This window comes from Ctenopharyngodon idella, chromosome 19 (assembly GCF_019924925.1).
Source record: "Ctenopharyngodon idella isolate HZGC_01 chromosome 19, HZGC01, whole genome shotgun sequence".
NCBI classification, from domain to species: Eukaryota; Metazoa; Chordata; class Actinopteri; order Cypriniformes; family Xenocyprididae; genus Ctenopharyngodon; species Ctenopharyngodon idella.
Window position 1 is genome coordinate 12658136 of NC_067238.1, and position 15435 is coordinate 12673570.

Here is a 15435-nt window from a genome sequence, read left to right on the forward strand (position 1 = left end):
CAAAAATATGCAATAATAATAATAATAATAAGCAATGTAAATACAGACTACAAAAACATTTGAATTTTTGTATCAATATTTTTGAAATTCTATTCCAATTATTTGTAAAAAATAATGACTTAAAAAAATCTTAAATGTCTCACTGTATACATTGCTATTCTTGTTTTGGTGGAGACATTACATCTGCACTTTACTATAGCATCCTGACTAATTTCAGAAGCACCCTCAGTGATTTGATTCTGGAACCGGACCTGCACCCATGCAAGGACAAAATATACAGTTGAGGCCAAAATTATTAGCCCCCCAGGAATTTTGGAACATTTTCCTAAAGATCTTTCCAATGTTTGCAGCATTGATAAAAATTGATATAATCAAACATTCACCAGTGCTATTTAGTAGCTTTTGGTACATTTTGGAATATAAAATACATTTTTAGGCTTGCTTTATATCAAATATAGTGAAAATGGGGTGGTCAAAAATATTAGCCCCCATGTGAATTTTTGCTTTCAAAACACACCTAATTAATCAAACAGCTTTCAAACCACACCTGTGCAGTCAATTGGCTTCCTAACAACACCTGAGCATTCAATCAGCATAAAAGGACTCCAAGGAACAGGGCACTTCAACACATTATTGGGAGAGACTACTTTTACTCACCATGCCAAAGACAAAGGAAATCAGTCTTCAGCTCAGAAAGAAGATAGTGGAGGCTCATGATAAGGGGGAAGGCTATACTGCCATTTCCAAGCGTTTCACAGTGTCTAGAACCGCTGTACGTTGCATCATTGCCAAGTACAAGGAGACAAATTCTGTAAGAAACAAACCTGGGCGTGGTTGTAAGCGCAAGATTTCAAGAACTCTGGAGAGGAAAATAGTCAGAGATGTCAGCAAGATGCCCCGGACATCTGCCAAGATGATTGTTGCTGACCTGGCCTCTTCTGGAGTTGATGTTTCAAGGAACACAGTTGTGAGGGCTCTTCATCGTGGTGGGCTTCAGGGCCATCGTCCCAGAAGAACCCCTTTACTCAAACAGCGGCACATCACAGCCAGACTGAGGTTTGCCCGTGAACATTTGAATGGTAAAGACGAGTTTTGGGAGTCTGTGCTTTGGTCTGATGAGACTAAACTGGAACTGTTTGGGCACATGGATGTTGCTTATGTTTGGCGAAGAAAGGGTGAGGCCTTCAACCCTAAGAACACAGTTCCCACAGTTAAACATGGTGGTGGGAGCATCATGCTATGGGGCTGTTTTGCAGCCTCAGGCTCAGGGAGCCTTGTTCGGGTGCATGGCATCATGAAAAAAGAAAATTATTTTGACATTTTGAGGGATAATATGCAGAAATCTGCTCGTAGTCTAGCCTTAGGTCGTCGCTGGGTCTTCCAACAAGACAATGACCCAAAGCATACATCGAAATTGGTCCAACAGTTCCTGAAGGATACCAAAACCAAGGTCCTGGAGTGGCCCGCACAGAGCCCAGACCTCAATCCTATTGAGAATCTGTGGCGAGTGCTCAAAGTGAATGTCCATGCTCGGAAACCACGTAATTGGAGCAATTTGCAATGGAAGAATGGGCTAAAATCCCTCAGGAGACCTGTGCCAACCTAGTAAAGAACTACTCTAAGAGGATTGTTGTCAGTTGTGGCTCAGAAAGGGTACACTATTGACTATTAATGACCAGGGGGCTAATAATTTTGGACGTTTCATTTTTGCCCTTTCTTGTTTCAACTCACTATTTCAATTAAATATCCTAATCAAACTTAGGGGACATTTTGTCTGTTATTTTGGAAACAAATACACTATAAAACACTTGTTGTTAATGGTCATTTCCATGGAGAAATCAAGAGTTTTGTCTAATTTCATAAGGGGGGCTAATAATTTTGGCCTCAACTGTATGCAACTTAAATTGGATACACAGAAAAATGCAGGTTAAACTCACAGCACATGTAGTGATAAAGCTTTGAGACGCGAATCATGTGCTTCTTGCGTGAAATAGTGCATTTCATTCTGAAACCCGTGCAACCTATTTTATTAGATCAGGCTTTGCACTAAGATATATCGCGATTTTGTTTACTGTTCAATTGACAGATGCTTTGCCAATGCAATGATGCAAAACACCGCGTTAGTGATCTTAGATTCATTATAAAACTGTGGCGGGTCACCAGACTCTCCACACTGTAATAAAATAGTTTGCATAGGCTACATTTGATATAGACTGCAATAAAGCAGGACAGTCAATTTAAAAGGCTGTTATTCACCTGTAGCCTATGTGCTTGAAGTCGACACAGACAGCGTTTTAATCATCAGACGATCTCTTCTCGATTAACTGTAAAGCCACAAGATGCGTGATATAAATAGATGGCGGCAATGCACGATTTTAGTTCGTGATCTGAAGACGCTGTGTGGCTTCAATGAATTGCAGGCTCGTCAGAATGCAAAACGGAATGTAGCTTGTAGCTTTTGGTCATGCTACACCGCTACTTGCTGGTAAAAGTAGTTAACTACTGTAAAAGCTACTCTGTTTTAAAAGTAGCTCACTGTAACTACTGACAAGCTACTGAAAAATGTAGTTAAACTAGTAGCATCACTACATGTAGTTAACTACTCCCCAACACTGCCTAAAATGCTTGAGAGACATTCTCCTCAGTGCGGTAATGGCCGACTCACTGTGAATGCGCTTAGGGCGGTTCTGTGTTCAAACAGTAGTGTCTGTCAACATTTGTGGGCGGGGCCTCTGGCTTTTGTGACGTCACACTGCCAGGGATCTGGAAACGGCTTGTTCTGAGACACTGCTTATGATTTATGGGGATAAAAAAAAAGGAGTGGGTGGATTTTTATCACTATAGGGTGGTTGTGTACACCAACTGCCAACACACATTTATGTTCAAACTCCATGCAAAAGTGAATTTTGCATAATAGGTCCCCTTTAAATAAGCACAAGTCAACCTGCCATACCAAGCAAGACCACGGGGTGACGCCAAAGGACCGGATCCATTTGGAATTATCACACCAAAATATAAATGAGATATAAAAACCATTCGGAATGTGTGGAAACTCAGCGATCTGAAGGCTGGTCAATGTCATCAGTGAACAGCTCCTCTGTCAGAACAAGCAATCGTGTCTATGTTTGAAGCGTGTAATGCACATCATAATAACATAAACACTCCTCACAAACGTCTCCAAAACACGCTTCCTCAGCGAGCATCCGTTATAAAACACACAGTAGTATATTAATTTTGACAACTATGTGAATATATTCCATAATTTTTAACTGTGTTCATGCAGAAATATGTTATAGTGATCAGTGATCCGAGAGCTTACATACACGGTTTGTTTGCGCATCAATAATAATGGACTTGCAGATCCCTAATGTGCGACTTATGGCGCGGACTCCGTGCCAAAATCAAGCGTCTGAACGACCGAACGATCGATCGAACGTCAAACCGAACGTCTATCCGAACGTCTTGTACTTTGAGCATCTAACTGAGCGGGTGACCCACGTGACGACCTGACGTGACGCCAGCGTCTTGAAATTAACTGGTTTTTAACCATGTAAGGAGCCAAGCTGATGTGTAAAGACTATAAACGGACATTACAGGCAAGAAAGTATGTGTTTTACTAGCATGTAACTGTAAAAACATCCTAGTCTTAATTTGACCCATATAATCATGTTGTCACAGACACACCAGGCTCTACACTCACACAGACACAGCGCACGTCATCCCCTGAGTACTAACCACACACACCTGTCACCAATCAGCACCCTCATCACCAGCACTACTAAAGATGCAGCATCACACTCAGTCACTGTCCGGTCTCATTAATGCAAAGACTTACCTCTCTGCTTACCTTAAAGGACTCCTACGAAGATACTCACCTGTCTCCAGCGTGCTTCCTTTGTTCCCTCGTGTTCTCTTCCTCTCCTGTGAGTTACTCTGTGTCTGATCTGCTTCAAGTCTGCCAGCTTCCCAAATTCCCTGCAAACACAAGACAAGTATCAGCTCTACGATCACATCTGCCATCTACTTCACCAGTTCTCACTCACCTGCACTCTGTCTGCCATCCTGGTTGTTCAATAAACGTTTTACTATTCCATCAGTGTCTCTGTCCCCTTCCTGCAGTCCCTTCCAGGAACTCGTCGATGTACTCCGAAGAACACTCTCCGGCACTTCCCCGGCATCCACACCAGCGCACACTTCCGGATTCCCCGCTGCCGCTCCCTCACCACCTGCGCCAGTCCCATGGCCAAATCGGCGCCCTTCTCTGGCTCGGCGGAGGACTGCAACGGATTCCTCCTTCAGTGTTCGCTGGTCCTGGAGATGCAACCGCACTTATACCCCGATGATCACGCTAAAGTGGCATTCATAATCTCTCAACTCGACGGTAAGGCGCTCCGCTGGGCGGAACCGCTCTGGACTCCGATTGAATCCGATTACCCAGTCTCTCTCCAGTTTCATCAATCACTTTAAAGAAGTTTTTGGAAAACCTAACTGGGATTCATCGATTGGTGAGAGATTATATCAATTGAAACAAGGTTCAATATCTTCTCCATGCTCTAAAGAAGTTCCTGTCTGTGCTACATCTGTTGAAAATCCCCTAGAAAATCGCTCCACAGACATCCAAAAATGTTACTCCCACTTCAGTGATGTCTTCTGTTCCAAGAAAGCCTCCACGCTGCCTCCCCACCGGCCATGGGACTGCGCCATAGATCTGCTTCCCGGTGAGCCAGTGCCCAGAGGAAAAATCTATTTACTGTCCATCCCGGAGGAGAAGGCCATGGAGGAATACATCAAAGAGGCTCTGTCACAAGGCTACATACACCCGTCTACTTCCCCTGCTGCTTCCAGTTTCTTTTTTGTGGCGAAGAAGGACGGAGGCTTGCGGCCCTGCATAGATTATAGAGCTCTCAACAAGATAACAGTTAAGTTCAGATATCCACTTCCTCTCGTCCCCTTGGCATTGGAACACCTCCGAGGTGCCACGGTGTTCACCAAGTTGGACCTCCGCAGCACGTATAACCTCATCCGGATACGTGAGGGGGACGAATGGAAGATGGCTTTTGTGACCCCTACTGGCCACTATGAATATCTAGCCATGCCGTATGGACTTGTCAACGCTCCCTCCATATTCCAGGACTTCATCCACGAGGTGTTCCGGGAGTTTCTGCACAAATCAGTCCTGGTATACATCGATGACATCCTGATATACTCCCGGAGCTTGGCCGACCATCGCCGCCACGTTGCGGAGGTCCTGCAACGCCTGAGGGCTTTCAACCTGTTCCTAAAGGCCAAAAAATGCACCTTCCACCAGCCCTCAGTGCAGTTCCTTGGCTACAACATTGACCGCAGTGGCATCAAGATGGACGAGAGGAAGGTTTCCGCCATCGGAGACTGGCCCATTCCCACGACAGTAAAAGAACTCCAGAGGTTCCTTGGATTTCCCAATTTCTACCGCCGTTTCATCCAAGGTTACAGTATCATCACCACCCCCCTCACGGACCTCCTGCACAGAAAGCCCAAGTCTCTGTCCTGGACTTTAGCCGCCACTCAAGCTTTCGACAAGCTCAAGACAGCCTTCACCTCCGCTCCCCTCCTGGTTCATCCAGATCCAGAAAAACCCTTCGTTGTGGAAGTTGATGCCTCCACCACAGGAGTGGGAGCGGTCCTATCCCAGCAGCAGGGGAGCCCAAGTAGACTACACCCATGTGCCTTCTTCTCCCGCAAGCTCAACCCGGCGGAAGTCAACTACAACATCGGCAACAGGGAGCTACTTGCCATCAAGCTCGCCTTGGAGGAATGGAGGCATTGGCTCGAAGGAGCCCAACATCCATTTACCGTCCTCACAGATCATAAAAACCTGGAATATCTACGAGATGCCAAGAGATTGAACCCTCGTCAAGCGAGATGGGCTCTTTTCTTCACCAGGTTTAATTTCTCCATCTTTTACCGCCCAGGATCCAAGAACGTAAAAGCTGACGCTCTCTCTCGCATCTATGGTTCTGATGATAACCCTGAGAACCCAGAGCCCATCCTCCCCGAAAAACTCTTTGTCAATCCCATAGTCTGGTCTGAAGAAACTCTTCCCGAGTCCAATGCCTCCGGCGCACTCTCCTCATCCACTCATCACACTCGTCACTGGGCACTGGCCACCCTGGGGTCAATGAAACCTTCTCGTTGTTGAAACAACGCTTCTGGTGGCCCAACATGGCAGCTGATGTAAGAAGGTACGTACAGGAATGTGCCATTGCCAAAAGTCCACGCCATCTTCCCTCCGGCAAACTACAGCCTCTGCCCGTTCCGAATCGCCCCTGGTCACACCTAGGAGTTTGGTCACACCACAGTTCATTTCCAGAGTCTGGAAATCATTCTTCAACCTCCTAGGTGTGACCGTAAGCCTTTCCTCCGGCTACCATCCCCAGACGAATGGGCAGACTGAGCGGAAGATACAGGACATCGGCCGCTTCCTGCGTACCTTCTGTCACGGCCACCAGGACTCCTGGAACCAGTTCCTGAGTTGGGCCGAGTAAGCACAGAACTCGCTTCGTCAGCCAACCACCGGACTCACTCCGTTCCAGTGCGTGCTCGGGTACCACCCCTCACTGTTCCCCTGGACTGGGGAACCATCGGATGTTCCAGCAGTCGACTACTGGTTCCGGGAGAGGGTTTGGGACTCAGCACATCATCAACTCCAGCGAGCCCTACGCAGGCGCAGGTTGACAGCCGACCTTCGCCGCTCCGATGCACCCAACTACCAGCCAGAACAGAAGGTTTGGCTGTCAACGCGGGAAATCAGGATGCGCCTGCCCTGTAGGAAGCTGAGTCCCAGATTCACTGGCCCCTTCACCATCAAGTGTCACAGGCGCAGCGGACACGCACGCAGGAATACAACCTGGGGTGCGCTTCCTAAAAGCATCGCAAGTTCCGTCATTACTTACATAGTTCAACGATTTGGTGTTTTCCGAAACCATAGTTCAAACGGACATTCACAAACTGCATCGCAAACTTGTGTGGTTGGAACGACGGCTCTCGAGCTGTGGTTAGAAGCATAGTTTCTTGTTTTTATGACATGTGGACTTAATAAATCGTTATCTTGAGCAAAATAAGCAAGCTGACATTAAGTACAATGTATATATTTTATTTTGAAAATATAGCCTACAAATGTGATTCATATATTTTAGTTTGTCAAGAGATTTAAAGCACCGTTTTTGAAGAGTGCGCATGTGCGTATGTGCTCTAGTACATCAGAACAAGCATTTGATTTAATCTGGAAATAAAGCAAAATAACTGAGGAAAATGAGAATTAGTCCTCAGATGCCATGTCCGTAATTTATAGCAGAAATTCTAGCATTAATTCGATCTCAAACGGATTTATTTAAAGAACTTATTACTCCACCACCTGCATGACGTCATCCACCAACGTGGTTGAACGACAAGTTTGAGACAATACAGTTTCGGGAAACAGTCGTGACTAGCTAGTTGATTTGTTCAACGATGCATCGTATTATGGTAGTGAAGCAGCGAGTTACATCGTTGTTCGGGAAACACACCCCAGCCTGAATTCACCCTATATGATGTTATTCCGCTAGGTGGCGACAAGTGGGAGCAATGACACTTCCTCTATCAAGATCCATAAAGAAACTAAAAACACATCTAAATCAGTTCATGTGAGTACAGTGGTTCAATATTAATATTATAAAGCGACGAGAATATTTTTGGTGCGCCAAAAAAACAAAATAACGACTTATTTAGTGATGGCCGATTTCAAAACACTGCTTCATGAAGCATCGGATCATAAATGAATCAGTGTGTCGAATCTGCTGTTCGGAGCGCCAAAGTCATGTGATTTCAGCCGTTTGGCAGTTTGACACTCGATCCGATTCATGAATCGATACACTGATTCATTTATGATCCGATGCTTCCTGAAGCAGTGTTTTGAAATCGGCCATCACTAAATAAGTCGTTATTTTGTTTGTAAATATTCTTGTCACTTTATAATATTAATATTGAACTACTGTACTCACATGAACTGATTTAGATGTGTTTTTAGTACCTTTATGGATCTTGAGAGAGGAAGTGTCATTGCTCCCTATGAAGGCCTCACGGAGCCATCGGATTTCAACAAAAATATCTTAATTTGTATTCCGAAGATCAGCGAAGGTCTTACGGGTGTGGAACGGCATGAGGGTAAGTAATAAATGACAGAATTTTCATTTTTGGGTGAACTAACCCTTTAATAAAATGTGAAAGTGAACCTTAATGTAAAAGTGGAAACCTGTCAACCATTTATTAATGAGTTATAAACATTAATAACATGTGAAAATGAACCTTAATGTAAAGTGGAAAACTGTGAACCATTTATTAATGAGTTATAAACATTAATAACCTGTGAAAATGAACCTTAATGTAAAGTGGAAACCCTTGAACCATTTATTAATAAGTTTCAAAAATTAATAACCTGTGAAAGTGAATCTTAATGTAAAGGGAACACATGTGAATCATGTATTTATTAAAGGTGCCGTAGAATGGAAAATTGAATTTACCTTGGCATAGTTGAATAACAAGAGTACATGGAAATGACATACAGTGAGTCTCAAACACCATTGTTTCCTAATATAACGGGATCATTAATATGCACGCTCCTAATATTTGCAAATGCAATTAGTTTGTATATTATATGTATAATCGCTGTGTTAGTTTGTATTTATATTAAACAAATAACCGCTCCGGCGCTCCCGCTTCTGTCGTTTAACGTTACTGTGTGGATGGCCATCATTAATAAATGGTTCACAGGTTTCCACTTTACATTAAGGTTCCCTTTCACGGTTTATTAATGTTTATAAGTCATTAATAAATGGTTCACAGGTTTCCACTTTACATTAAGGTTCACTTTCATAGGCTATTAATGTTTATAAGTCATTAATAAATGGTTCACAGGTTTCCGCTTTACATTAAGGTTCACTTTCACAGGTTATTAATGTTTATAACTCATTAATAAATGGTTCACATGTGTTCACTTTACATTAAGGTTCACTTCCACAGGTTATTAATGTTCATAAGTCATTAATAAATGGTTCACAGGTTTCCACTTTACATTAAGGTTCACTTTCACGGTTTGTTAATGTTTATAAGTCATTAATAAATGGTTCACAGGTTTCCACTTTACATTAAGGTTCACTTTCACAGGTTTATTAATGTTTATAACTCATTAATAAATGATTGACAGGTTTCCACTTTACATTAAGGTTCACTTTCATAGGTTATTCATGTTTATAAGTCATTAATAAATGGTTCACAGTTTTCCACTTTACATTAAGGTTCACTTTCACAGGTTATTTATGTTTATAAGTCATTAATAAATGGTTCACAGGTTTCCACTTTACATTAAGGTTCACTTTCACAGGTTATTAATGTTTATAACTCATTAATAAATAGTTCACAGGTTTCCACTTTACATTAAGGTTCACTTTCATAGGTTATTAATGTTTATAACTCATTAATAAATGGTTCACAGGTTTCCACTTTACATTAAGGTTCAGTTTCACAGTTTGTTAATGTTTATAACTCATTAATAAATGGTTCACAGGTTTCCACTTTACATTAAGGTTCACTTTCAGAGGTTATTAATGTTTGTAAGTCATTAATAAATGGTTCACAGGTTTCCACTTTACATTAAGGTTCACTTTCACAGGTTATTAATGTTTATAACTCATTAATAAATAGTTCACAGGTTTCCACTTTACATTAAGGTTCACTTTCATAGGCTATTAATGTTTATAAGTCATTAATAAATGGTTCACAGGTTTCCACTTTACATTAAGGTTCACTTTCATAGGCTATTAATGTTTATAAGTCATTAATAAATGGTTCACAGGTTTCCGCTTTACATTAAGGTTCACTTTCACAGGTTATTAATGTTTATAACTCATTAATAAATGGTTCACATGTGTTCACTTTACATTAAGGTTCACTTCCACAGGTTATTAATGTTCATAAGTCATTAATAAATGGTTCACAGGTTTCCACTTTACATTAAGGTTCACTTTCACGGTTTGTTAATGTTTATAAGTCATTAATAAATGGTTCACAGGTTTCCACTTTACATTAAGGTTCACTTTCACAGGTTTATTAATGTTTATAACTCATTAATAAATGATTGACAGGTTTCCACTTTACATTAAGGTTCACTTTCATAGGTTATTCATGTTTATAAGTCATTAATAAATGGTTCACAGGTTTCCACTTTACATTAAGGTTCACTTTCACAGGTTATTTATGTTTATAAGTCATTAATAAATGGTTCACAGGTTTCCACTTTACATTAAGGTTCACTTTCACAGGTTATTAATGTTTATAACTCATTAATAAATAGTTCACAGGTTTCCACTTTACATTAAGGTTCACTTTCATAGGTTATTAATGTTTATAACTCATTAATAAATGGTTCACAGGTTTCCACTTTACATTAAGGTTCACTTTCACAGGTTATTAATGTTTATAACTCATGAATAAAATGGTTCACAAGTGTCCATCCTACATTAGGGTTCATAAGTAACTAATACTGGGATTACATTTTTCATCAAGTTATGGTTATCTTTTTTTTTTTTTTTTTTTTTCAAAATAAAGTTGGAATTTCATCTTAAAAAAAAAACAAAATAGGCATGTCCTTTTTGGAGAATATCATGGGTAAGACAGAAACCTTCTGGTAAGCAACATAGTAAGAAAAGTGGCAGTCATGAGATATTAATAAGAAAAGCACAAATACAACACCCTTCAGTCTAATAATTTTTGCTGCATCATGAAATAAACCAGGAATCTGGTTTTGTGTTAGGTAAATAAGTGTTAATAAATACATTTATTAAGCATTTATAACATGTGAGTTAAAAACGGCTCACTATTTGGCAGGTATTGCATTAAAGTCGCCCTTTTTAGTCATGCAGTTATAACTGCATTATTAATGATTTATAATGCATTTGTAAATGACTTATTAATCATTAACAAACACCTTTATAAACCCTTTACAAAGGGAACCTTAATGTAAAGTGTTACCATATTTTCTAAAAGGCATGCCTCAATATTGACTTTTGAGGGGTACATGCCTTTAAATCAACCAAATCAATCCCAGTTTTTATTTATGTGTGTAGATAGATAATTTTACAGATAATTTTGTCACAAAATTGTTAAACATTCATTCAAAAACATAAAGGCTCTCCTGAGGCTTCACATGATATCACCTGGATATTCTGTTGATTTCATGGGAAAAAAAGCATAAAGAGACTGGTCTGATGGTATACTGTAGTAGGCAATTACAATAATTAACAATTTATTATTATAATTTATTATTATTATTTAGAGTATCTTGCATGGACTGTGAACATTGTACAGCAGGCAATAAAATTAACAATAAAAACAAGTTAGAATGATAATATAGGTCAGGTGTATTGTCTGTAATGTCCAGGATTCAGTATTTAGGTATAAAATATCTTTATTTAGTGCCTGTAATGTCCATTTATAGTCTTTACACATCAGCTTGGCTCCCTACATGGGTAAAAACCAGTTAATTTTAAGACGCTGCCGTCACGTCAGGTCGTCACGTGGGTCGACCCGCTCAGTTAGATGCTCAAAGTACAAGATGTTCGGATAGACGTTCGGTTTGACATTCGATCGGTCGGTCATTCGGAAGCTTGATTTTGGCACGGAGTCTGCGCCATACGACTCCTGTATGTCACTGTAATCATCTTTATCTTCATTACAATTATCATCCATCAAAACTTCTTAGCTTAACTGGATGTTTAGCATGTTTAGTTAGACTTATACTCTGATGTTTCATTAGAGTAATGTATTTTGTTACATTGGTGGGATATAAAGAACGCCCGTCACTTTAAGAGTTTGGAATGCATAATGACGTTGAAGCTAGAATGCTAGAATGTTTTTCACGCAGTTCAGTGATGTGAGGGAAGTTGTGAGAACAATAAAAAGTAAAATAAGTCCAAGTACGAGTCATCATTACAGACAGAACAATTGGCAACGAGGATAGCTGATGATTTCCCCATGCTGTCGTTATTTCCCCCGAGCCCCTTTTTGCCCCATCCTGGTGAGCCTACAGTCCCTCGGGAGCAATGGAAAACGGCGTTTGAAACATACCTGCTAGCAACGGGTCTCGTATGGCGTTATTTTACTGACAAATGTCAAGAGCACATTATTGTGACGCGAGAGCACAATGCGCGAGCGCAAATCTCTCCGCTCACGCGTGGATTTCCTTTGCTCTCGCACAAAACTGGACCAAAACATTAAACATTAATTTAAAACAAAAGAAACAACTAATTTAATGTTATTTGGCCTAGGGCAGGATGATTAATCGAAAAGTAATCGAAACCGAAATTCAGAACCTCTAACCGACGTAATTTTCCCATGTCGGTTATTTTGGTTTTTTTTAATCCTATTAATACTTCACACTTTAAAACATACTAGCGCGTGTTGCCACCTGACTCCGCCCCGTCCAGTCAACATGCAGAGATGCGCGCGAGCGGTGAGCCGTGCGTCTTCACTAAATTTGCCAGTTGTATGTGTATTACGGTTTGTGTATTAGCCTACGGTTTGCCAGTTTGGACATTCAAGCGATTTGGATGTGTATTATTATATCAAGCTACCGTGCTCGCGCAGCTGCATTGTGGCACGAACACTCATACAAACAGTAGCTGCACAAAACGTGAAGATCACACGCACTGAGGAACAGAAACTAGTTGTCAGCACCGTCCTGTGATTTATCACTAAAATCGCTTAGAAACTCAAAAGTTATTATAGCATATATTTTTCTACTTTTGAAGTAACTATTTACAACCCACAGCTTCACAATTAGTAGAGAGACGGTATGACTAATTCACACACGCAATCGCTCTCATTACATACTGATATTGTGCTAATTTATCTTTATCTGATTTAGCAGAAATCTGTAAGAAATGTTAGGAACCATAGATAAAATAACTGCTGAAAGTGAGCTGTTATGTCAGATCACTCTTTCAAAAGGAAAAAATATCCCACCTTTAAAGTCGGCATGAAATCAAAATCGACCCTATTTACTTTGTTAGTGCATATTACTAGTCTTGTGGTGAACAATTAATCCGTGCAAGTTAATACACAGAAAAAAATTGTTTGTCGCGGTAATCTTTAATCAAAATCTGAAAAGTTACTTCCGGTCTGGAATAGCATTCCTTTCCTGATGATGTCAGTTTGACAGCTTGGGTTGAAACACTTAAACCACTCCCCTGCAACCGTTAGTCTGCTATGAGCCAGAGATAGAGAGGAGGAGCGCTAGAGTGAAACCCTGTCCTGTATTCAATATTCCGTTTCATTTGGAAATACGTCACAACACTGGAGAAAAGACGTTTGCAACTTCTGGTTCACACAGACTTTAATAGTCAAGCATATTTACAGTACAAACCTTGTAAGTGAACTATGAGGGCAAAAAAACAAACAAAATAATCGTTCATTAATCGTAATTGAGGTAAAATGTTACTAATCGAGGTTTTGATTTTCGGTCATAATCGCCCAGCCCTAATTTGGCCACATGTCACTTCACTTTCACTTTTTCACATTTCTTTTTAAATCAGTCTATTTAGAAATGTGTAAAATGTTATAAATTAGCCTATTAAAAATTAATTTAAATGACTTAATTACAAAATCGTTTGAATTTAATGAAGACATGTTTCGTCCAGTGTTTTTAAACAAATCTCTTGAATTAATGATTCTGATCCATCAAATATATTTTAACAGTCACTGGTTGTCACCTACTGGCAGAACAGTGTAATAACATTAGTTTCAAAGGTAATTTTCTCATTTTTATTGCTGAAATCAGCGTATATTCGGACTATAAATTGTTATTGCAATACTTGCGTTATTATTTAATGTTTCAACACAGAAGTAGCAATAGTGTGTTGTTGAAAACACTTTGTAAAGCTGTTTAAAACATATAGCTTACATGGCCACTGCTTTCAGCGGCAATGCAAAAGCAGGTTTAAATATTCCGGTACGATCGTAATTTCAAAGGTTTAATAGACATAACCAAACAGACGCAAGCAGTACATAAAGTATTGAATGAAAATGTCTGAAACATCTGTGTATGTGTCAAATACTGCATTTATTTCACTTCAGCTGTGATAAAGTATGCAAATGCAGCGCAAGCATCATACGGGAAGCAGAAAGTGTCCAACTTCACGTCTCCGTTTTTAACTTTTTAAATCCAGCCACAGCCGATGTCAAACACACCTCTTGAGAAGCTGCGCTGGCTGACTCAGCCTGCTGCTCTTGAATCGCTCTTGCTGTAGTTTGAAGCTATATGTCACAGTCACATGGCGTCAGCGCTGTCTCAAGTCGGACAAAATTTCAGCCGCTGATTGGTCTGTACAGCGCTGCATGAAGTCGAACAAGCCTAAAGCCTCCTTTACTGAAATCACATGACTTTCACGTTCCGAACCACTGATTCAAAACAAAAGATTCTTAAGCTGCGAAGCTTCATGAAGCAGTGTTTTGAAATCGGCCATCACTAGATATTGTTGAATAAAGCCGTTATTTAGTTTTTTTGGCACACAAAAAGTATTCTCATTGCTTCATAACATTATGGTTGAACCACTGTAGTCACATGAACTGTTTTAAATACGTTTTTAGTACCTATCTAGGCATTTGAATGTGTAAATTACCTTGCTGTCAATGCAGGCCTCACTGAGCCATCAGATTTTATCAAAAAGAACCAAGGTCTTATGGGTGTGGAACGTCATGAGGGTGAGTAATTAATGACAGAATTTTTATTTTTGGGTGAACTAACCCTTTAAGTTATCTGGCAGCCCCCCTGGAGGATCACTGAGGCCACAGGTTAACCACTGTAGTAGATGTTTTACTAGTGCATACTATGTCATTCTAATACAGTTGCAAGAAAAAGTATGTGAATAACTTGCAGAATCTGTGAAAATGTGAATAATTTTAATAAAATAAGAGAGATCATACAAAATGCATGTTATTTTTTATTTAGTACTGTCCTGAGTAAGATATTTTACATAAAAGATGTTTGCATTTAGTTCACAAGACAAAAAAAAAAAGCTGAATTTATTAAAATGGCCCCATTCAAAAGTTTGTGAACCATTGATTCTTAATACTGTGTGTGGTTACCTGGATGATCCACGACTGTTTTTTTTGTTTTGTGATGGTTGTTCATGAGTCCCTTGTTTGTCCTGAGCAGTTAAACTGAGCTCTGTTCTTCAGAAAAATATCTTACTCATGACAGTACTAAATAAAAAATAACATTCATTTTGTATGATCCCTCTTATTTTATTAAAATTATTCACATTTTTACAGATTCTGCAAGTGGTTGACTCAAAATGGTGAGATGGTAAATATTGAGTTTGCTTGTTCTGTGTTGGTGTGGGTTTTCTCCAGGCACTCTGGTTT

At 40.0% G+C, this 15435-nt stretch overlaps 1 protein-coding gene and 2 long non-coding RNA genes across 18 annotated transcripts in view; 2 read left to right on the forward strand and 1 right to left on the reverse strand.

The window, feature by feature from the left end:
- LOC127500729 (uncharacterized) overlaps positions 1-15435 on the forward strand; it is a 74720-nt gene that overhangs the window by 37954 nt on the left and 21331 nt on the right. The window lies entirely within an intron of this gene.
- Positions 1-15435, reverse strand: part of LOC127500708 (nuclear GTPase SLIP-GC-like) — an 85875-nt gene that overhangs the window by 19215 nt on the left and 51225 nt on the right. The window lies entirely within an intron of this gene.
- On the forward strand, positions 8404-10608 carry LOC127500727 (uncharacterized). The gene is made up of 2 exons (XR_007926406.1): positions 8404-9508; positions 9653-10608. It is a non-coding gene; the product is annotated as an uncharacterized LOC127500727 (long non-coding RNA).